The 23,542-nt window shown below is 36.9% G+C and overlaps 1 long non-coding RNA gene across 1 annotated transcript; it reads left to right on the forward strand.

Annotated features, from left to right (window-relative positions):
* The first annotated feature begins 1,407 nt into the window (after positions 1 to 1,407).
* Positions 1,408 to 21,661, forward strand: LOC148130826 (uncharacterized). Its single transcript, XR_015749341.1, has 2 exons — positions 1,408 to 1,650; positions 21,029 to 21,661. It is a non-coding gene; the product is annotated as an uncharacterized LOC148130826 (long non-coding RNA).
* Positions 21,662 to 23,542: the final 1,881 nt, after the last annotated feature.

Here is a 23,542-nt window from a genome sequence, read left to right on the forward strand (position 1 = left end):
CTTTGAATATTTTTCCTAAGGAAATCTGAGTAGATTTGTGGACTTACTATTTTTGAAACATTACTCCCTATGAACTGTTTGCCACTGTAGCCTACACAAGTCTAGCACTCAAAAATAAATTCCCTTCAATTTGTACTTGCAATATCTTATTAGGAGAGAGTCCCATTGGCTTAAATTAGATTTATTTTCAAGTCAGTGTGTTTAGAACTGCAATTTTTATTAAACTAATTTTCAGGGTTGAACTTTAGATCCCATTTGGAAGTGATAGTCTTTGGCAAAGACAACATTTGGTTGTGTCACTAGAGTCATTCTGCACTGAGATTAGCATATGCATATAAATCATCATGATAAATGGAGCTCCTCTCTGAATGTTAATTAATTTTGCATATGGATTGCCATTAAGGAAGTGCAACTCTGATATCAAAGGACTGACTTTGACCATTTCACACTAGAGAATCTTACAGTATTGGCTTATTGGCAGTGCCTTTGATGTAGCAGATATAAAAAAAAAATCTCTCAAGTACTATATCATTCCAAAATGAGTTTAATTTCAAGAAGTATTTTTAAACACAAGTTGAGCCTACGGCATTGAAGCTTCAACTTCTCTCCATATCTCATTTATGTAAAACATTCTTAAATGTTCAAAGTACATTTTTTCCACTTAAGTATAAAAATGTCATCATAAATCTTGCCATGTAGATAAGACAGTTTCACAAGAGCTGCACAGTATAGAACAAGTCTAAGACATGTACATTCTAGATGTTTATGAACTACAATTCCCAGAGTCCCTAACACTTGAGCACATTAGGTACAAGTAGTAGAAGCTGAAGTCCAAATTCAGAGGGTGCCTTTTTGGAAGATTCTTCTGGACTTGAAGGTAATTCCATTCAGCACATAACTCCAGAAGTTGTCGAAAATCCCATCCAGTTTGATTTGCTTCCTCACTTTGATCTTTTTTCTTGGACTGAATGTGAATTAGAGAGAACTCCTACCCATTGCCTAGTACGAAGAACTTTATCGTACCTGCATACAATTCCTTTGTATATCCAAGAAAGGAAGGAGAATTTTGACAAGCAAAAAGTACACCTATACCTTTAAAATGTACAAATGAACCTCTGAAACTGACATTTCAGTGCTGACATTCAGTCAAGTCAAATACAAGCTTTTCCCTAGAATTGACTGAGCAGCATGCTTTGTGGAATAAGTGTGATGTCTCCCTTGGATGACTCCCCAGATACCTCCTCAGATGTCAGCTCAGGGGAGAATAAGCCCATTCTTGGCACATTAGGAGCTGAATTGATTGATGGCTTTGCATGGCTGTACAGAAGGGATTTCGAGGAGGCTTCAGCTAGGGAAAGTATGCAAATGGCCAGCGAAGAGGAGGAGGAAGTGCCTTCTGCACCTCATCTGAGAACACACAGGCAGAGAAAATGCAGGAGCCGAGAAGGTCAGCCAGACTACTTGAGGGAAGAGGGTCTTGATGGATTTCACTGGAAGCTGGCTCTTTACCACAGCAGACAGATGGAGGCATTGCTGGGAACAATGTGTTTGTTTTCTAGCTGTTTGTTTGATCATCATGATTCCTGCTTCGCTCTGGATTGATACCATGTTTGGAACTGTGCTTTGGAGACTTGGAACCCTTCTTCTTCTGTGAGCTCTCTTGTGTGTGGATTTAAGTTTTGCTTGGTGGACTTAAGTTTGTCTGGTGGAGTTATTTTGTTTGAGCAATTTTCAAGTTCCTTGTGGACTATTGGGCGTTTGCTCGGTGGATTAACCTTGATTTGCTCATGGCTGGACTTGATTGGGACAGTTTTGGGTTTTTGGTGAAGGGAATTGCTGGGGAATATTAATCAACTCACTAAACCATAGTTGCATGTGTCTGTGAGTGAGAGGGGCAGTACAATACCATGGAAACCTTCTCAACCATGTAGCAAAACAATTCTTCTTGTCTGTAGAGCAATATCCAGTCCAGGAGATGGCTGGGTTGAATTATCCTGAATTATGATGTTCTTGTTTTATAATGTATGGTGCTTTATTAAAAATAAATCGGGGAAAATATGAAGCTTGATTCCTCCTTGCAGCTTGAGCCAAGAGAAGATTGCTACTTGATCCTGCCAAACATATACATTGGCCCCAATATAGTTTTATGTCATGAGGAGAACAATATATTTCTCAAGGCCCGATCAGCAGACCTTTAAATTGAGTTTGACTTAGTGACAGCAGAACAATTTAAGGATAGAACATAAAATCAAGGATAGAAAATAATAATAATAAAAAAGATAAAGGACTATATACAAAATCCTTTCTTCCTTTGCATTAGTCCCTCTTTGTTTTTTATCTGTAATTTTTGGTGCACTGAATTTACTGGGCTGTTAGATGGAGATCCTGTCATTTGCTCAAATCTCTCTCTTGATGACAGAATGACTCAGACATAAGGACTGTTGAGTAGCATGCAAATGACAGCAGCATATGTTTCCACGGGTGGTAGCTTGCTCAGATGAGTAATTTCTTCTCATGTATCCTGGCTCACTTGAAGGCAAGTCTAGGAGATGTCAATGTGAATTGCCAATTTAAAATGGAAGAGTTTCCAAAAAATTCATGTGATAAATTTTATCCATGACGACAGAGGGCAGTGTTGTGGATAGCCGGCAGCAGGTGCAGATGGCTGAGGAGAGCGATGACTGATGAGGGGCCAGGACCACTAGGGAGTGGACTGCTGCCTTCAGGGATTGTGGGGACTGACAGCAGTGATGAGGAGGTTCCCGAGGAGCCTGTGCCAAGTGCGCATGAGTGCAGGATGATTCGTAGAAGAGAACAGCTGGAGCAGCACAGGCAACTCAGGAGTAAGGATGCAATGTAACGGCCCCTCCCTCCAGGGAATATAAGCCTGGTTTCAAAAGGTTTTTGCTTTTGCAGAAAGCAAAAAATGTTCTAAGGACTCAGCATTGTGTGTGGAGACTCTGGCTTATCTGAAGAATTCTGTCAAGGCTTTTCTGGTTGGACTAATTGGCTGCAAGCCATCTTTTATCTACAAAGAAGTTATTTGTAGATTAAAGCTGTGAAGGTTTGAGTTGCTGCATTTGTTTGAGATTTTCTTGTTGGTAAACAGGGTTGGGTCAGAACAGGCAGAAGTTGTCCTCACTGACCTCTTTCTGTTTAGTACTAAACAGCATTCTGCTTTACTTTAAGAAAATCCTTAATAAGGAAATGAAAACATGTTATATTTATCTGAGACATCGAAAACAGGAGAGGTCGTGAACAGCCTGTATTGATGCTTCAATACAATAGTTGGGACCAGCTGTGGACAATATGGAGGTAGATTTTCCTCTGATTGGTTGTCAGACACCCATGAGGCCATGCATGAGTAACTTTGTAAGTTTTCTTGAGTCACAGACTTCGTTGAATCTTGCTGTGTGATGTAATGAAGGGGCTTTGGACAATTCCTATTATGGCTTAATTGCTTTGTCCTGGTTTGGATTTTGAGTGAGGGCTAATCCTGTCACACTGGAGCTGAAAGTCTTTTGTCTTGTAGATAAGATGGCCCCAAAATATCTGCTGGGGCTGAGTTTCTGTGTCCCTGAACACTTTTATTTCTCTTTTGGGGGAAATGTTCTGCCCTTTTAATATTTCCTATAATATTTCATTCTTCTAGGAATGGGGTAGGTGCTAATTTTCTAGACTACTAAATTATCTTTCCTACACCACATGCTATTGCTGATATATTTTGGATATTTTTTTATTAAATCCCTATAAGTTTACTTCTCTCATCATAGCTGCTTACACAGAGAGAGAGAGAGAGAGAGAGAGAAAGAGAGAGAGAGAGGGTGGGAGGGAGGGAGGGGGAGAGGGAGAGATATTTTATTTTGCTTTTCTTCTTCATCCTGACAACATACATTGCTGCAAAATAGTATTGTATTATGGGGAACACATAGAAGAGGTAGAAGGGTTCCACTGAACCCTTGACAAGGCTGATGGTTGTGGGCTTTAGCTGACACTATACCTCTCTCCTAATAACAGGTGATTTATATAGGCTCAAGCTGCAGGGGAGATCAAACTTCACATTTTACCCAATTTATTTTTAAGAAAATGCCATATAAAGCAGGAACATGCCAGCTCTTCATGCTTCCACAGTTGTCAGCAGTTTACAATTTCTTCCTTGGAGGTTGCAACCAATAAGCTTTTGATTGCAATTCAGGTGATGGTTGTTATCTTGAAAGCCTTATATTGCATGAGCCAGGTTATTTTGGGGATCATCTTTTTACAATGGTTGTTACCTGTCCCATCGGATCTTACATTGGTTTGTACAAGTGTGTTGTCATGGTGCTTATCTTGTGGTATAGCATCCCTTAGAAATGTTGATGGCCTTGACTTTACAAATATTGTGAAAATCTAACTGTTCCCTTAAAGCTACACTGTTCATTTTTGGAGTTTGGAGTGGATATATGGTATGTATTTTTAAGCTTTTATTGAGGGGCCTGACCTGTCTTTTGTGTGTGTTATGATTGTTGATGTTTCTATTTTTATTCGCCATCCAAAGTTTCTTTTGATAGATATATAGCCTTATAAATTAGACAAATGTATGTATACATACTTATTTTATAACTATTCTGACCCAGCCTTCAAAGAAGCAAGAAACAGACTCCTCGCAAAGAAAAAAAACCTCTTTGGAAATTTATTTTATTTTATTTGATGTATTTATTTATTTGGTTTGTCAATTGCTTACAAGATATTAGGTATAAGTAAAAACATAGTTATGAATACATGGATACATATAAGAAAAAATAAATAAAAGGAACAATAGGACAGGGACGGTAGGCACGCCCCCTAAAGACCTCTCAGGAAAGGGGTGAGGTCAATAGTAGACAGTCTAAGGTTAAAGTTTTTGGGGTTTGGGGAAGAAACCACAGAGTCAGGTAGAGTATTCCAGACATTGACCACTCTGTTGCTGAAGTCGTATTTCCTGCAATCAAGTTTGATGAGATTAACCTTGAGTTTGTATCTATTGTTTGCTCTTGTATTGTTATGGTTGAAGCTGAAATATTCATTGACAGGTAGGACATTGCAATGTATGATTTTATATACTATACTTAGATCGAACCGAAAGTGGCGTTTTCTAGGTCTAGAATTTCAAGTCTGGTAGCATAAGGTATTCTGCAACGAGTAGAGGAGTGGACTGCATTCACCAACAGAAAGTCCAGGCAAGAGTCCTATAAGAAGTTAACTGAAACAATAGTCCTTATCAGCTCATTATGATAAATGCAAGGCTGTGAGCTCCCAGCCAGAAGTCTGCAAATTAAGTCAGAGAAATAGACAATCCTCAGTTTTGGCAAGGCAATCTTTGTCGCATGAAACACACAAGGTGTAAACTTTCTAGAAATGCAAACGGTTTTCTACTACAATCAAACCACTCCCCTTTCCTCCTATTTATTCCCCAGCCAGGGAGGGACTATTCAGTGTCCACGTTTGTTTTGCTTCCTGATCCAACTCATTGTCCTCCGTTGTTCACCTCTCTTCTCTTCTGTGCATACGCGCATCTGGAACATGTCCCAGCTGTTCTTTCTTCTGACTCATCTCTGACTCCAAAGGCAGATGTCTCTCAGGCTGGGAAATGCCAGAAGGCCCTGACTCTGTCTGATGCTAAGCATCCATCAGAGCCTTCCCCAGACTCCAGAACTGGCCCAAATTCTTCCACAACCTCCTCATTGTCTGAGTCCGCCACTAGCTTTGCTGGCAGCTGGAGGGCCACAATAATAACTACTGGAAACTGTTTTGGGATTTTTTTTTTAGAAAAGGTAGTAAATTATACCTTTAATAAATAAGAACAGGGTAAACTCAGGCCACAGCTTCATTGATTTAACCCCAGAGAGAATTACAACAGCAAAAACTAATTGGTATAATTAAATTTAGATATTAAGTATGCCACAAATCTGTGATTACATCCTTAACCAGAATAGGCAATCTGTAGTTTGCAGCCTAACTGCTTTTCTGACTTTCTGACTTTCAATATGTTTTCTGCTTTTTTGATTTTCTGACTTTCACTGTGTTCTGAGCATTCCCTCCTCCATACTTTTATTTCCCCAATTTTCACAATGTTTCATCTCCACAAGTTTGGGAAGCTGTCTGTTGTTCCCTGAGATGGTGGTCTGAAGACACTTAGCTCCCTTTGGGGCACATGATCTGCTGTTTGAATACCATCTCATCTTCCTTATATGTTAAATTAAAATTAAAAGAGAAATTTTCAGTGGAGTAATAGGTCAAAGATGCTCAGCTGGAAATCAGGAAATCCAGGCAGTTCAAATGTGTATAAAGATTTATTGTAAGCTTAAGCACTCTATAAGAATCTGAACTGCTGAAAAACTTCCGGTTTGAAGGGCTTCAGCGACAGACAGAAATCTGCGATTGTGTGTGGTTTCTGTCTGGGCTCACCGCTGGAATGCCCCGAGCCGGCTGGTTTTGGGGCTAAGCCACCCCGTATAGGTGGTGAAGAGGGGGGAGACCACACACAGGGTTGAGGAGAGCCGTATCTCTCCTCCTCAGCTGCCCATTACTCCCTTTCCCGAAGGCGGTTGCAGCGGTGGTCAGAAATGGCCACCACAAAGGAGAACTCGACCGGAAAAGAATGTGCAGGAGGAAGATAAGAAGTGAAAGTTTTGGCTGACTGGGTTAAATTGTAAAAGCAACAACTAAGGTACCCTGGAATTTAAACTTACAAAAAATAACATTGCTCCCAAAGAAGAGTTGGAAGCAGTGAAAGAAAGGGAAAAGGGAAAGGTTTGGCTTTTTTTTCTCTTCTCTCTCCTTCCCTATATTGACAACTAAGAGATTTAAATAAGAAATCGGAAAAATCCACTTTGACATCAATAGGCAATTAAGCTGAAAATAAAACAAAATGCCAAAGGGATAATAAAGATTTCTGGACATTAAAAATTATCTTTTTCATAAGCAGGAAGGAGAGAAAAAGAATAAGGGCAGGATCTGGAAGAGGGGGAGACTGCCTGGAATTAAAAAGAATCTACAGTAAAACTTCAACAAGACTTCTAAAAGATAACATTTTAACTGAAACTTTGCAACTAAATAGTAACCCCAGGAAGAGAAAGTGAGAAAAAAAAAGAGCAAAAAAGAAACAGCTTGCGTGTATTTGGATTATTTGGTGATCTTTGGATTCTTGGTTATTATATTTGAATGACTAAAATCAATCAGGTGGTTGTTTAAAAATTTATACAATGGCACCACTTCTGGATGAATTGAAAATGGAACTTAAAAAGTACAAAGAAGATGCACAATAAGGGAAGGGTTCTTTTGGCTTTGTTTTTCAATTCTTAGAAATGGAGATTTGGAACTATGAGAAACAACAAGAAACAACTGCAAAACAAGAAGACTGGGACAAAGAAGAAGCCATCTTTAATGAACAAGCAATTTTATGTGGGGAAGAAAAAGGAAAGGGGGGAAAGAGAATGGAGAATTTAAGACTTAAAAAAAACAGCCAAAGAAAAGAAAAATAATTTGAAAAATAAGTATAATACTGGAAAGCAACAGAAAAGGGGAATACAGAAGAGAGAAATAGAGGTAGAGAGACAAGGGGGTAAAAAGGGGAGAGAGAAGAAGAGAGGGAAGAAGGAAAGGAAAAGAAGTTACAAAGGACCGGAGCAAGATATAGAGAAACAGGACCTATTTAGAGGTAATGGGTGAAAATCTAACTGAAAAAGGGATTCTGTAAAGGTACATAAGATTGTATTGTTATATTAGTAATAGAAATAACTTTAGAAAATTGGAAACAACATATGATTAAAATAAGGGATAAAATAGTTAGTGTAATTTAGCGAAATGTTTGTGAATAAAATAAGTGAAATTAAATAAATGAGAAAATTGAATTAGGAAGGAACAGGAACATTTTAATTAGTTAATGTTTTATAAAATATAAGTGAAGGGGGGGGAATTAACTATGGAAAGCTTATAATTGTTCCCATAGAAGTATGATATTTAATTGAAAAGTAATGTTAAAGATGTTAAGACTTTAATGAATATTAATATTAATGATAGAATTGAATTGGAATGGAATGTTGTTTTAATTATATACATTTATAATTTTTTCTTTTTTTAAGAATACAGTGTGTATTTTAAGAATGTACCAAGCAGAATCCGAATGGAAGTTATGTATTATATCGAATGTTACAACTTTAGGGAAAAGATATAAAGGCATCATACTCCAATCAGTAACTACAGGAGAAATTTTGTTTAATGAGAAAAGATAATAGATAATTGAAACAGGACAGACAAAAAATATAAATACAATGATTTGAATTGAGCTGAGATAATTAAAATAAAATTGAGAAAATTAAAAGAGGGGAGAAGCTATGCAGAAAATGTAAAATAGTAATAAGACATGGAATAGAATATAAAAATGAGCATGAACCTGAATTTGTGTCTGTATGAAGAAATGTAACCCGGGATTACGCTACTTTCAAAAAAGATGTTTTATTTGTATTTTTTTTCTCTTTGTGAAAACTCAAAAAAAAATTTACAAAAAAAAAAAAAAAAAGAATCTGAACTGCTAACGGTCAAGGAAAATTAGCAGGAGTTAAGAGTAGAAAGAAATTCAAGGTAGATTTGATTTAGATCTCTTGTGATCCATTTGATCTTCTACATCAGCCTTTTGTGGACTGAAGGCCAGATTGGCTATTGAGTGACAATGTATCAATATCCATGCTCTAAATTCTAAATTATTTTAAAATCTAATTAAAATTATATTACAGGTTACTTATATATCATTAAAAATTACTCTATGAGGGGGCTAGAAATTAATAAGGAAAAACAAAAATAATTACAAAAATATGACAAATAAACAAAAGGAAACACTAACTAGAATAATGGACATCCAGATAACAAATAAAGTAAATAAAACTTAAATAAAAGTAAATATTAAATTAAGTAAATAAGATGTATAACACTTAAATATGATAACTATACCCCATTGATTAAACGAATAACAGAAGATTTGGAAAAATGGGACAAATTAAGATTATCCTTTATGGGCAAAATAGCAATCATAAAAATGAATATATTACCAAAATTACTGTTTCTCTTCCAAAATGCCCCCATAAAATTAACAAAAAAATTCTTTTATGATTTGGATAAATTAATATTGAAATTTATATGGCAAAAGAAAAATAGAATTAAATTAAAATTGCTGCAAGATGTCACAGAAAGGGGTGGATTTGGCTTGTCTGATTGGGAAAAATATTATAGAGCTACAATGCTGACATGGGTAAAAGATTGGATACATCTCAAGAACAAAAGAATGTTGGCTTTAGAAGGTTATAATTTATAGGCAGAATGGCACACTTTTCTATGGCAGGACAAACAAGAGGTCCATAGATATTTCCAAAGACACAAAATTAGGCAGACTTTGTTAACTGCATGGTACAAAACAAAATGACAAATATATGTAGAAACACCAATATGGCTATCCACATTGAAAGCTTTGATGTACCCACATTTGCTCCACCAGGGAAAATTATTACTTATGAGGATATTATAAATGAGAGAGGAGAATTAAAATCGAGGCAAGACCTGAAAGACCAAGGAGTGGATATAGAATGGTGGGCTTACTTACAACTCCACTTGAGGTATGCAAAAGACATGAAAGAATGGGGAATTAGTAGGAGTAAAACACAATTAGATGAAATTCTATTGGGAATGGATGAGAAGTTGATAAAGAAAATGTATAAAGTGTTATTGGAATGTAAACTAGAGGGGAAAAAAGTAAAAGAAACAATGTTGGCATTGATGAAAGATTTTGGGCATAGTATAAATTTGGATGAATGGTAAACCTTATGGGATCGAAACAAAAAAATAACTTTGGCTACATCGTTTAAAGAAAACTTATATAAAATGTTTTATAGATGGCATAATCCACCAGCAAAATTGGCTAAAATGTACCCAAATCTATCCCCCTATATGTTGGAAGTGTAATAAGGAAAATGGAACGTATTATCACCTATGGTGGAATTGTAAGAAAGCCCAAATGTTTTGGCAGAAAATCCAGAAATGGTTAGAAGAGATTTGCAAAACTAAAATAGAATATAGACCCAATTTTTTCTTGTTGGGAATTAATATGGGAAAATATGACAAAGATATAATATATTTAATAATCCATGTAATCAAACTGCAAGATTAGTTTATGCCCAAAAATGGAAATGTAAAGAAACTCCAGGTGAAATAGAAATAATTAGGAAAATTTGGAACTGCGCAGAAATGGATAAATTGACACAAGAATTAAAAAATAAGGATGATTCTGATTACTACAAAATATAGGGAAATTTTATCACTGGTTGGAATCTAGGAAGGATCAAAAAATATAAAAAATGATTCATGTTTATGTATATATTATATACTATGTATATAAACTGTAAATATGTACTATTCTTTATATGAATTAGCGATGTAAGACAACTAGTGGTGTCAGGATGATTGTACCACATCCATTGTTTTTAAATGTCTTTTTCTTTTTTGTGTGTGTTTGTTCAATAAAAACTTTTTAAAAATTACTAGATGAGTATTTGATCATTTTTGCCTTATGTTCATATTTAAAATAACAATTTGGTGACATATTTTGCATGGGTTCCATGCAGTATATGTAGCTTTTGAAACACCATTGGTACTTTCTTGATGTAGAATGGGCAAAGACTTTTCAAGGGAATCTTAACACTCATTTTCTAACTCCTCACAAGTCTTCAAAATGGTGCCTGGAGCTGCTAGAATAAAGAGATATAAAATAATAGAGAAAATCCAACACCCCACTTCCATTTTACCATCTTTTAAAACTGAAAATCCAAACTCACACACACATCTACAGCAGTGGCCCTGAACCTTTTGGGCACTAGGGATTGGTTCTGTGGAGAGAGGCTTTTCCCCAGTTTGGAGGAGGCATGGTTTTGTGTACTGCCTGCAACCCATGTGTGTATGGATGGGACGTTCCTCATTTGCCTGGCACTGGACGAGTGCTGGTCCATAGCCTGTTGTTGGAGAAGACTTATCTACAGCACCCAGCAATTGCAAAAATTGCTTTCCTTACTCTCAGTTCAATAGATGTGGTGTGTGTCTCTTCAGGTTTTCCTCTCGCAATCCACAATTGGACAACTGTATATGAAAAAACCCTTTTCAGCTAAGGTTGCTATAGCAGCCTCTTCTCTACTGTATGTTGTCTCCATCTAAAAAAAATTAGCCATAAAAAAGCAGGTCTCCTATATCTTTGTGGTTTGGTGAAGATTCTTTCCACGCTGTAAGGTAACATTAGAATTCTCTATGGATGGTAGACAGAAGGCAGTTCAGCACTGTGTAATTTAACAAGACCTTTCAGTGCGCTGACTGTGAACTACAAGGTTAATAATCTTTTCCTGTTGAGACCACATTGCTTTTCTACTTGCATAGAAACCGACAGTCATCTTGGTATGGAATTTGTTAACACAATACTAGATTGTGATATATACAGGATTTCTTTCATTTGCCAGCCAATTCGTATGTATATTAATGGCAGACAGACAAATATTTCATTTTCTGAATTCCATTAATTTTCTTGTACACAGCGTTCAGGTCATCCTTAATAATGAGTTTTGTGCTTTTTGGTGTGATAGTCTATTCATAATATGATTTGGGTAGAAAATGGTACAACAAAGGTGCTCCAAGGCCGGGATGCAGGAAACAGAGCATCCAACAGTAATTTCTATTCTCAATTGTTTATTTTTCCACCCAAAGGATAATTTTAGGATTTCTATCTTCCCCAAAAAGTATGGCATAAATTATTACCTGTGGAATGTTCTGGTTGCACCATCAATATACTCCATATTTCTAACAAATATAAATGAAGAGTCTTCATTTAAAATCTAACAATTTTACTATGAGCTACTATTTCCATAAAGAAATATTATTAGGCTTCAGGCAAAATAACCTCTTCTAGAACCCACTTTATGGAGTTTCTTTGGACTTGTTGTGTATAAAAGTGCAGCAGAGGAATTTCCAAAATATCTGAAAGCTACTGAGGATGGGTGTCAAGAGGTAGAATTTGTCTGAGCCAAGATCTAAGAAGTTCTGTCCTTCAATAAAATAAAACGTTTAATTTTTACGTTCCAGCCTTACTGGAAAAAAAAAAAACTAATTGAAATTCCTGAGGTGGGGGGTTGACAAGGGTAAATTAAAGAACAACAGTAATGTTTGTGTCTGCCACTAGAGGAAATATCTGAAATGGGGGGGAAAGCCCCATTGAAGAATTGAAGAGTAATTCTTCAAACAGCATCCCCAAATGTGTGGACCTCATGCTCAGATATGCAGTGATAGGAATCTGGTCTATAAGCTTTTCTCCATAATCTCAACTATCAATAACAACTTATTTATATGCAATAACAAAGGATGACTATCATTTTCTTTAAAACTAGTTTAGCATTTTAGTATCCTTAGTTAGCTTTATCTTCTGATCATAAATTGATATTTGTTACAGCAACTGTCCTAACACATCATGACCTCCCCACATTCTTATAAATATTCTGTCATGATAAGTCCTGTGAAATATTTTACTTCATTTATGTGTCTCTCTCTTCCCCCCAAACTGCTAAAATAATTGTCTTTCATAATTACTGTATTGTTGAATTGGAATGTCCTGCTTTGGCTCAGCTGAACAATCCCATATTAGTCACCTGCTCCATCAGGGGGAAACCAATTGAGCTATATGAAGTCTGGAAGGTTTTCATGTTCTTTTTTTCCTCCTATACATTAACTACAATTTTAAAGAGATTTTCTTCATTACACAACAAAGAAGTAATGTGCAAAAAAGTGAGCTATTAGATGCAAATTAAACTCTTGATGCAACCTCTTTCAATAGAAATCAAGATATACTGTGGCATATATACTATAGCCATTAATGGAATAAAGCAGTTCTTAAATTTGTGAATTCAGCCAGTAATATCCTGGTTTAAGTTAAATATAACCTACAAAAATGTTCATAGACAAGAATCTTTTTGTCTCCTTGCCATAGAAAAGTTAAAAGAGTGATGACAGCTATTATTTAGTGATGACAACCATCATGAATGTGTGAAATAATTGAACTGACTGTGTGTGAAAGTTGAAGCATTTTAAAGAAATAATAATGCTAATAAAACCCATCATGACAATTTCTGCAGCAAACTTTGAAAATGAGCTGAATCAACTTCTAGAGATCACAATAGCACTGGTAGATGTTATATTCTAAATCGCCCAGATTTGATATATCAAAATTTTTATGTGGCTTTTTAGAAAAATAACACTGGGGAACAAAGACCTTGCTTCCTGAACACTTCTGAGAATATGTTATAGATTTCTGGCTGCTAATCACAAAAATAACCTGTAATTTAATCTATCATGACTCATTTTATCAGAACTTTTCAGTTTTTCACAATAGTAATATACACCCTTCAGTACCTGTTGGTTATGCTACACCCATGAAAGAAACATATAAAAACATGGAACAGTTGTTGAAGCACATCCAGTACACCAAGTAAATCTAAGATCTAAAAATAGTCGCTCGGCTACTTGGAATGCAGCTTGAACGTATGAAGTACTGTTGTTACATATGTGAATTGGACAGCCATGAAAGAGAGCTGCATTAACTTATCCAGGAATAGCCACTCTGAATGAATTTGGTTCCAAGTCAGAAATATATGGCATATGAATCACTTGTTGACCTGACAGAAGTCTGTAGAGATTCTCAGTCATCCAGAATCATGGTTGTCCCAAAAGTGCTTTTTCAGGAGGAAACTGGACTTTCTTGTTTTTTCTTTGAAGATGTTTTGCTTCTCATCCAGTAAACTTCTTCCGATCTGACTGGATGGTTGGGAATGGAATTGTTGACCTGACAAAAATATTTTTGCCTCTGCTTCACATAAAATTTGGCCTGTTGAAAATTTTTGTGGAAGTGATGAACAAGGAAGGTGAAGGTTTTCATTATTTGAGACAGATGTTTCCAAAAACAGCTGGTACCAAGTTTAAGAAAGGTATTTTAATTGTCCACAGATCAGACACGTCATCATTGACAAGGAGTTAGAAGAAATTTTGAAAGTATTTGAGATTGTTGAGAATTTTCTGGGCAGAGCGCCGAACTATGTTTGGCGGATGGACAAACATCTTATAGAATACAAGACCATGAAGTGCAATATGTCACTGCTGATTAATTTTCTGCATTCACAATTGAAACTCTTTCCTGAACATCTGAGTGCAATCCTTGATAAACATAGTGAAAGTTTTCAGCAGGATGTTGCCAGAGGACATTCGAAAAATGGCATGAGGACAAGTAGAATCCATCAAGTCTGTCTGACTACTGTTGGACACTACAGTGAGATGAATCAAACACTGACTACAAATGAAAAGCGGCAGCAAAACACTTTTAGCCCTGTTGAATTCATGCAGCATGTCAGAAACATTATGCAGTTAAATACATTATAGTAATTAAAAGTTAATTTCATATTTCTCAGGATTTCTATGTGATACAGTCATTCTGAAATTATATTTGTGTTCAGTTTGATGAAGGGGTCTATCATAACCACCAAAGGCTTTTCAGGAAGCAACATTTTTTTTGTGGGGGAAATGTTGTCCACTGTAATGTGTTTGAATTTGATTCTAAAAAGTTGTTTCAGATTGAGCAGGAACTTGAAATGTCTGTTTCTGGAATCGGTAGATTCCTAAAGAAGTAGCATAGCTGCTTCACTGGGACCTCAATAGATGCTACATGTTCATTCTGTCCAGAGGTGGGCTGCACTTTCATTGGTAAGGGGTTCACTGCTTATGAGCACCCCCTTTGGGACTGAAACACAGCTTCAAACAGGCAGCTAATCGACTCAGGCAGCTTTGGTGAGTGCGGAACTCACCTGGGCAGCCTGGGCAGTGGAAAATTTAGATATTGAGGGAAAGCATAACACAAGGGCAGGTGGGTGGGCCCAGCCAGAGATCACAGCTAGGAGTTTGCCTGAACCTCGCCGACTACCCAGCAGCCCACCACAGATTCTGTCAACCCTGAAGTGACCATATTTATGGCTTCAGAGTTGCCACAAGACAGGGGAGGGGTAGAAATAAATAGCTGGGGTTTTGTAGTCAAAACAGAAAGTTTTTCTGTGGGAGTGAAGGATATTTCAACAGGTGGTTGGAAAGAGGAGTAGAAAAACCAAGCAACCAGCCAGCACCTCTTTTGGACAATGTGACTTGGGGGAAAGGGGGAACTTTCATTTTTTAATTAGGTGAAAACCGCGAGGACTTTCAGAGTCGGTTTTCACCAGTTGTGCCAATATCATGTATCCAATAAATTGTTCTTTGAGGAATCCCACCTGCCTCTGAGTTCTGCTTTCAATGGGTGCATTACTTGGAACGCTGACACATTCTCTCTAAGAGAATTTTTTTAGAATCAAGTCTGAAGTATTGCATAACCCTTATGGGGTAATATAATCCATTTTGCAGAGCTTTGTCATAACTATCTATGAACACTGGACAATCATAATGGCAGTTTTTAAATCATCTTCCCTGGAACAATTCTAGTAACATCAGCAGAATAGTAGTGGATTATGGTGTTCCAGTAGAGAAGTTCAGTGTGCCAGAAGAATAGATTTATTTATATATTGAAATAGGGATGGGCTTGTTTAATGGTAGATGACTTGATATGGGCTATTAGTGGCAACTGCCTCATCAACTTTTGATTCTTTGCAAAGTATCCGTAGCTTTAAAAAGAATTGGAGGTATTCTATTTCAAAGCTCTTTTTCAAATCCCATCCAACTGAAATAATATTTGCAGTTCTAAATCAGCTTTTTTGGTTGGAACAATAAAGATCTTTCCACACCAGCAAGTTTATTTTTAAAAAAAGATGCTAATTAACTTTCATATTTATACTTCCAAAACTTACTCACTTTTACATTTTCTCTATTTGTCCTATAACTTATTCAGGAAGAAATAATTTTGCAAGCTTGACCTTCTGTACCAAGATCAGCTGGATGGAGTGGAAATTCATAAAAACCTACCAAGATGCAAACATACATAATTTTTCAAACAAAAAGCAAAATAAAATGAAATAGGATCAAATAATAAAATAAATTAATATACGAAATTGAAAGTAGTCCACTACTACCGTGTTTCTCATATAATAAGGCCAGGTCTTATTTTCTTTTGAGCCCCGAAAAAATGGCTAGGCCATCTTTTCAGGGGTGACTTAATTCCCCCCCCTTTGCATCTTCGGGCGGGTGGGTGGCGACGGCTTGGATGTTGACCTCGGCATTGGTGGGGCACTTAGTATCGGGGTCAACGCAGGCAGCACCATATCCGGGTATGCAACAAAAGTACTTCCTAACGGCAAGCCCCCCCACCATTCCCCCCATTTCGCATGTTTTAATATAGGCCTTAATTTGGGGGGAGGGGCTTAATTTCATTTCATGCCTATAAAACATGCTGGGACTTCCTATAGGGGGAGGCCGTATTGTTGGAGAAACAGGGTATCTACATAGTTCACAGATTACACCAAAGATTATACTATACCATCTCCCCAAAACTACCAAATCATGTAATAATCAATTTGTCTTCCTCTCTTTTTTCCTCTGCCCTGTACTAATTTAAATTATTTTAACCATGCTATACATCTGATGATGTGAGTTATAGCTAAAAAAAAACCCAGAATAACAGAAACAGACCCTATACCATTGTGAGAAGTACATAAAAATGAATCAACAGACTTTTGATAATCTGATCCATAAGAGGCTTTATTAGGAAAAATACTGCAGTATGGACCCCTTGACTCCAAAACCATGTTTAGGAGAAAAGGAGACACTCCCATTTAGTGAATACAGCTTATATAGGTTTATCAAATCACATGGTTACATAACACTTCCTGTTTCCCATATATGGACGATATACAACATTTTCATAAGAAAGTTCCAACCTTCCATGGAAAACTCCCAACATTCTCATTATAGTCAAATTTCCTGTTATTCAAATTCCAGAAGATTATAAGAAAGCCATTAATATCTCTTAATGTGATGTCTAATGTCAGAGCATCCCAGCACATACCTCTAATTTATGCCAAGTACATAGTTTTGCAATCTTGTATAATCTCTAGCAGAAAACACATTACATAAATGTTCTGAGCTTCAAAAGTTCAGACTGCGAACACAAAATGGCTTCAGTTCAGCTCTTTATATTCTCAGGTGTAATAACCAAATTTTTACTTATAACAACCATTCTGGACAAATGGCTGTCCAATTTCTTCTTTAAAACTTATAGTTACCCACAACTTCTGGAGGGAAACTGTTCATTGTTTAATTGTTCTCACTGTCAAGAAATTTCTTCTTAGTTCTAGGTTGCTTCTCTCCTTGATTAGCTTCCATCTATTGCTTCTTGTCTTGCTTTCAGTTGATCCCTCTTCTTTGTGGCAGAGTGTGCCATAAATTTAATGCCTATAATAAAATGTGTTATTGAAAAAAAGTACTCCAGACTCCTTCTGATCCTTCTATTCCTGTAATTGTTATATACGGGTTTTGTTTTTTTCGTTTGTTGCATTTGCTTTATTTATTGAAATGTTTATTACTTTTTGGTGATTATACTCAAAACGTTATTGAAAGGTAAGCAACATCAAATTTACAGTAGATTTTTTAATTGTTGGTGCATATTTGGTTTTTTTCTCCTTATTTACCTAATTATTACTCAAGATATATGACTTAGACCAGAGGTGGTATTCGGCAGGTTCTGACCAGTTCTGGAGAACTGGTAGCGGAAATTTTGAGTAGTTCAGAGAACCGGCAAATACCACCTCTGACTGGCCCCGCCCCCATCTATGCTCTGCTTCCTGAGTCCCAGCTGATCAGCTGGGTCTTATTTTGCTGCCCTGCACAGGAGAACGGAGCTGGAAAGCAGGTTAGTGGGGTGGGGAGGGAATGGGATTTTGCAGTAACCTTCCCCCAGGAATGGGGAGGGAATGTGGATTTTACAGCCTTGCCCACAGAACCAGTAGTAAAAAAATTTGAATCCCACCACTGACTCAGACCCTTGAGAATGCAAACTTGAAATTATATAAGTTTAATTTTGTCTGCAATTCCAAACATAAAGTTGGTACAAGACTTTTATTCTATGATCTGGGAATTTTGAGAACTGGATTTTTCCTTCAATTAAAGGCAACATTTTTTAATTTCACCTGCTTCCATAACCTGAAACATCATCCTTGTATTATTATGGAAGATTCCCAGCTTCCCTGATTTTTCATGACATAAAAAATTTGGAACATATTCATGTGACACACAAATTGCTGACAATCACCCAATTCATCCAGTTAATTTGATTTCCATTACGCAGAATATGAATACAATCCATTCATTTTGAAAATAAATTTCAATTGAGAGCCCTTCCAACATGAGAATGAAGAGAATTAATTCAGTTTTTAAAATATATGTATATCAGAATTAAACTTAAAATGTCTGTTTTTTTGGAATATTGCCCATTCTTTTTCCATTTTAGTTACCTCTCTGCTTCTTATTTGCCACTATTTAACTTCGTTTGAATTCTCATTTGCCTTAATTCCCTTCTCATTATTACCCCTAATTTTGTTGGCCAGAGATATCAGCAGGGAATCTTGGTAACATTAACTAAATAGCTAAAAATGGGATATTTAGATCTCTTTTATATATAGGTGATATGCATTTGTAAATCAACACTTTTCTGAGAAAGTCAGAAAACAATTAGGATTACTAATTTTTTTAAAAGCAGCATGGAAACAGAAGAACAAAAATGTCATCTTCAAATTCTTAGCATGTCAGGTCTCTGAAACAACTTTGTCAATGTGCAGCCATTCTGAATCCAAATTCAAATCCGGATCTGAATCCAAATCTAAATCAAATCCAAATTCGGATCTGAATCCGAATCCAAATCTGAATCCAGATCCGGATCTGAAAAAGATAGTATCTAGCCAGCCTTAATAGATCTTGAGAACAAAGTTCAATGGTTCTGATTAGTACTTGGATGGAACATTCTAGGAGTGAAGTTAGATTGAGATTTTGGGGAAATATGTGAGAATGATTTCCATGGATGCAATCACTAGAAGCTAATATTTACTTCTGAATTTGTTAAACTAGAGTAAATATTCATCCAAGCTCTTAGGGGTACTTATTGTATATACTAAAAATTGTGAGGAGTAAAGACCTTTCTATATTATGTCAAATAGATCGGTAATGTCCAAAGAATCACAATAATATATCATTATGCATGTCAATTCTAAAACTGAGAAGACTATTCAGCATTTTAAAAGACAATGTAAAGGGCAAAGATCTTTGTATGTCTAAAAAAATATAAAATTTAATCATCTAAGGCAGAAGTACACCTTTAAACTAAAAGGACACATTATATACAAATAAAAGGTAAAAGTAAAGATTTCTCCCTCCAATCATGTCCAATTCTAGGGCACAGTGCTCATCTCCATTTTTTGACCAAGGGAGCCAGCATTATCTGGAGACTTTTTCTGGTGTCATGCGGCCAGCATGGCTATATGCCAAAGGCTCATGGAATGCTATTTACCTCCCCACCAAAGTAGTACCTATTAACCTACTTGCATTTGCATGCTTTTGAACTGCTAGATGGGAAGGAGCTGTGGCAACCAACAGGAGCTCTCCCTGTTGCACAAACCTTAAGTCACGAACCTGAGCTGTTAGCTTTCCAGCTGACAAGCTCAGAGTCTGTTGAGCCATCACCCCACCTCTGTGTACAAATACATAATATACATTTGCAGGGGTGGGCTTCAAAAAATTTAGCAAAGGGTTCTCTGCCCGGTTGCTGGGTGAGCATGGCCATGGTGGGCATAACCTAGTCGGCCTCCTGCACCGGGGGGGCATTTTTGCCCTCCCTGGGCTCCAGAGGCTTTCCTCAAGCCTCCAGGAGGGTGAAAATGGCCTCCCTAGGCTCCAGAGGCTCTCTGGAAGTCAGAAATGGGCCCATTTCCAGCCTTCCTGAACTTCCGGGAGGCCCATTTTTCGCCCTTCCTGAACTGCCACGTGCGTCCTACATTTACCTACATCCAAAACAGGCCGCATGGGGACTCCTGGGAGGGGAGGGGCCAGGAGTGGGATTTGGTGGTTCTCTGAACTACACAGAATCTTAGCTAGGAACTCTCCCAAACCCCTGCGAACCCCCAGCAGCCATCCCTGTATATTTGTGAGTTCCATTACCTCCTCAGTGCTGATATTTTATCTTGATTCAGCAATACTGAAAAATCTTTCATCAGATTTAACAGATAACAGATAATCAGAGTTGGAAGGGACCTTGTAGGTCATCTAGTCCACACACACCCTGCCCGAGCGGGAGACCCTACACCATTTCTGACAAATGGCAGTCGAATCTTATCTTGAAAGTCTCTCAGAAATCACTCATATTTCTCTTGAAATCACTCAGATAAACTTTTCACTTGGCCCCTCCTACTAATTGTCACAGAATTTATAGACCTACTGTCTCAAAATAAAATAATAATATAAAATAGAAATGCCTCATTTAGCTTTTTTTTTAAAAAAACAACACATTTTGAGACAGTTATTTCCTGTCACAACAGAAGTCTTTACCACATAACTGTTGTTTTCTGCCACCTACCAAACATTTTCATGTATTCAAATCCTAGGTGGCCAAATATCTGAATATTTCATATAGAAAGAATAGAAAGTAATAAAGTTATAGGCAGCTACTAGGTCATTCTTTCAACTCTCCGACAATAATATTATCTGATAGATTTATGCCAAGCATGGAAATTAATCTTTACTTTCCAGACATTCCACCGCATATTCAGTAATGTGCTTATAACAGAACTTTAGAGATGTGACACAGGTGGATGAATTGCTTTGTGTTGGATAAGAAATAAGCTGTGGTTGTTTGTGGTGGATGGCAAATAGTGAAATGACTGTGCTAATGTCATCATGTAAAAAATATATTGTTCTACGAAATTCATCCTCCTTGTCTACATCAATAAAACTTAAATTCTCTTTGCTTGCCTCTCTATAGTGATCCTGACTGCCATTTATGAAGGTGAGACCTGGAAGGCATTAGCAAGTATTAATGAGAGACTTGACATCTTCCAGCAAAGATGCCTTCACTGAACCCTAAGATTCATTATTTTTGACTGTGTTCCTAATGAAGAAATGCTTAAAAAGAGTTACTCCTTCAAACTACATAACATCGTCTCATGAAGAAGACTTCAATTTGCAGGTTATATTATCCACATAGAGAACAATCAAATCCCTAAGAGGGCAATGAGACGGACTTTCCCCTGATGCTAAATGACCAAGAAAATGCCACTGAAATACACGGAGAAGAAGACTTCATGGAAGACTTAAAGATTCTAAACATCACATGGGAAAACGTTGAAGTTTTCCCAAAAATGTTATAGATCCCTTGCTATCCAATATGCTACATAAAATTGGGAAGATGTAATCTTAATGTGATGCATAGGAGTGTATAAACAAGTACGTGCACACACACACACACACACACACACACACACACACACTCCCCAGGGTTTAAATTCCAAGCCCTTTCCTATTCTTCTTTTGAGTTAATAGAAAATTGGCCATTATCCTCTCAATCTTGTGACTGAAGATTTTAATAACATTAAATAGTATTAAATAAGTAACAAAATTGTATGGTCCCATTTTTCTCTTCCCAGTTCCATCTACATACCATGATTTTGACAGAAGATTTATGTTATATGTAAGACTTTATTATAGACACAAAGAAAAAACAAAAAAGACCAAGACCGTTTAATAGGGTATTTTAGAGGTACATTTGAATCAGACCCCAGAAGACATTTCACAGGAACAAATATTGATTTATTGACACCACTAGAGGAAAAGACATTGCCAAATAGGGGAGGGATTAGAGCGGGGTCTCCAACCTTGGCAACCTTAAGGCTTGTGGACTTCAACTCCCAGAATTCCTCAGCCAGCTTTGCTTTCTGGGAGTTGAAGTCCACAAGCCTTAAGGTTGCCAAGGTTGGAGACCCCTGGATTAGAGTCTTTCTTTCGAGATGTGTGTAAATTAGAATATACAGTATACGCCATTGGATAGAGTAACCAGGTATCTAATTGGACACAAGGCACCATCTGACTAGTGAGTTTAAAATAACAGTCGGAAGGGACTTTGGAACTCTTCTAGTCCAATGTCCTGTTCAAGGAGGAGACCCTATACAATTTCAAACAAGTGGTTGCGAAATCTCTTCTTAAAAACCTCTGCCACAATTTCTGAAGGCAAGCCGTTTCCACTGATTACTTGTTCTCACTGTCAGGAAATTTCTCCTTAGTTCTAGATTGGTTCTCTCCTTGATATATTTCCATTCATTGCTTCTTATCCTGCCTTCAGATGCTTTGCAGAATAGGTTAACCCTTTCTTCTTTGTGGCAGCCCCTTAGTTATTAAAAAAAAAAAACCTGCTAATACAGTATATTGCTCCTAGTCCTTTTTTTCTAGACTAGACATGCCTAGTTTCTGTATCTGTTCTTCATATATTTTAGCCTCCAGTCCCCTAATCATCTTTCAATAGGGTGTTGGAATGGAACTGGGAGGTAATGAGGCTGGACTAACAAGTCAATGGAGTTTTGAAAGAATAAAGAGGCAGATTATCTGTGTTCCATACAGATAATTTATTTTTAGGAAATTCTTCTCTTTAGCTTTTCCAGAGCTCTACTCACCTCCCAGTTTATTAACATTCTTTAACTTTCTGGAAATTCTGTTGCTAAGCTGACAGGTTTTTTTCCCCCTGGGAAAGTGTTTTTAAATAGGAAAGTTGCTTGATTTAATACCATATGGCTGGGCCTGTCCCTTGTTTTGTCTGGGGAGTTTTCTTGGGGTTAAGAGCTTTAACTTAATATCATAAAATCTCCAATACCACCACAATGCATAACAATTAACAATTACTGCTCATAGCGGGGTAGAGTTTACACACTGTGAAACAAAACTTGGCAACATTTAAGAACACAGAATTCTCTTTGTTGTCTACTGGGAGATATCAGTAAATAAGTAAGAATTTCCTGGGAATTCAGAAAGGAGCAGAGAAACCAAGTACAAATGAATGCATAGTTTTGCAGAAAAACAAAATATAGGCTTTAGATTGTATTGCACTTGAATCATGGGTCATTGTCATTTAGAATGGGTATTTTCCAGTATTTCTTTCTTAATTCTCTTATGGGAATAGCATTGAGCCAAGGACAAACTTCTGAGTTTTAAAACAGTGACTTGGTCTAAAAAGCTGGTTGATTTGTATTTTGAAAATTGGTTGTTAATCAATATATCATAGAGATAAACTGTATAATCCTTCTACATCTAGAATCCTTTGTTTCAGGATGGACCTGAATTAGCCTTTTATGCCTAGAATCCTTTGTTTCAGGATGGACCCAGAGTCAAAATCATCTACTCTAATTAAAGGGACCAACTATGAATTATGTAATAATTTCAACCAACGTTCAACTTAGTAGTCCAAAGGCCAGGTTCCTTTTCTGCTTCTCATCTTTAAAGGACCCAAAAA

This window comes from Notechis scutatus, chromosome 4, assembly GCF_049901735.1.
Source record: "Notechis scutatus isolate UNSWTSFEM ecotype Mainland chromosome 4, rNotScu1.2, whole genome shotgun sequence".
In the NCBI taxonomy this organism is placed as follows: Eukaryota; Metazoa; Chordata; class Lepidosauria; order Squamata; family Elapidae; genus Notechis; species Notechis scutatus.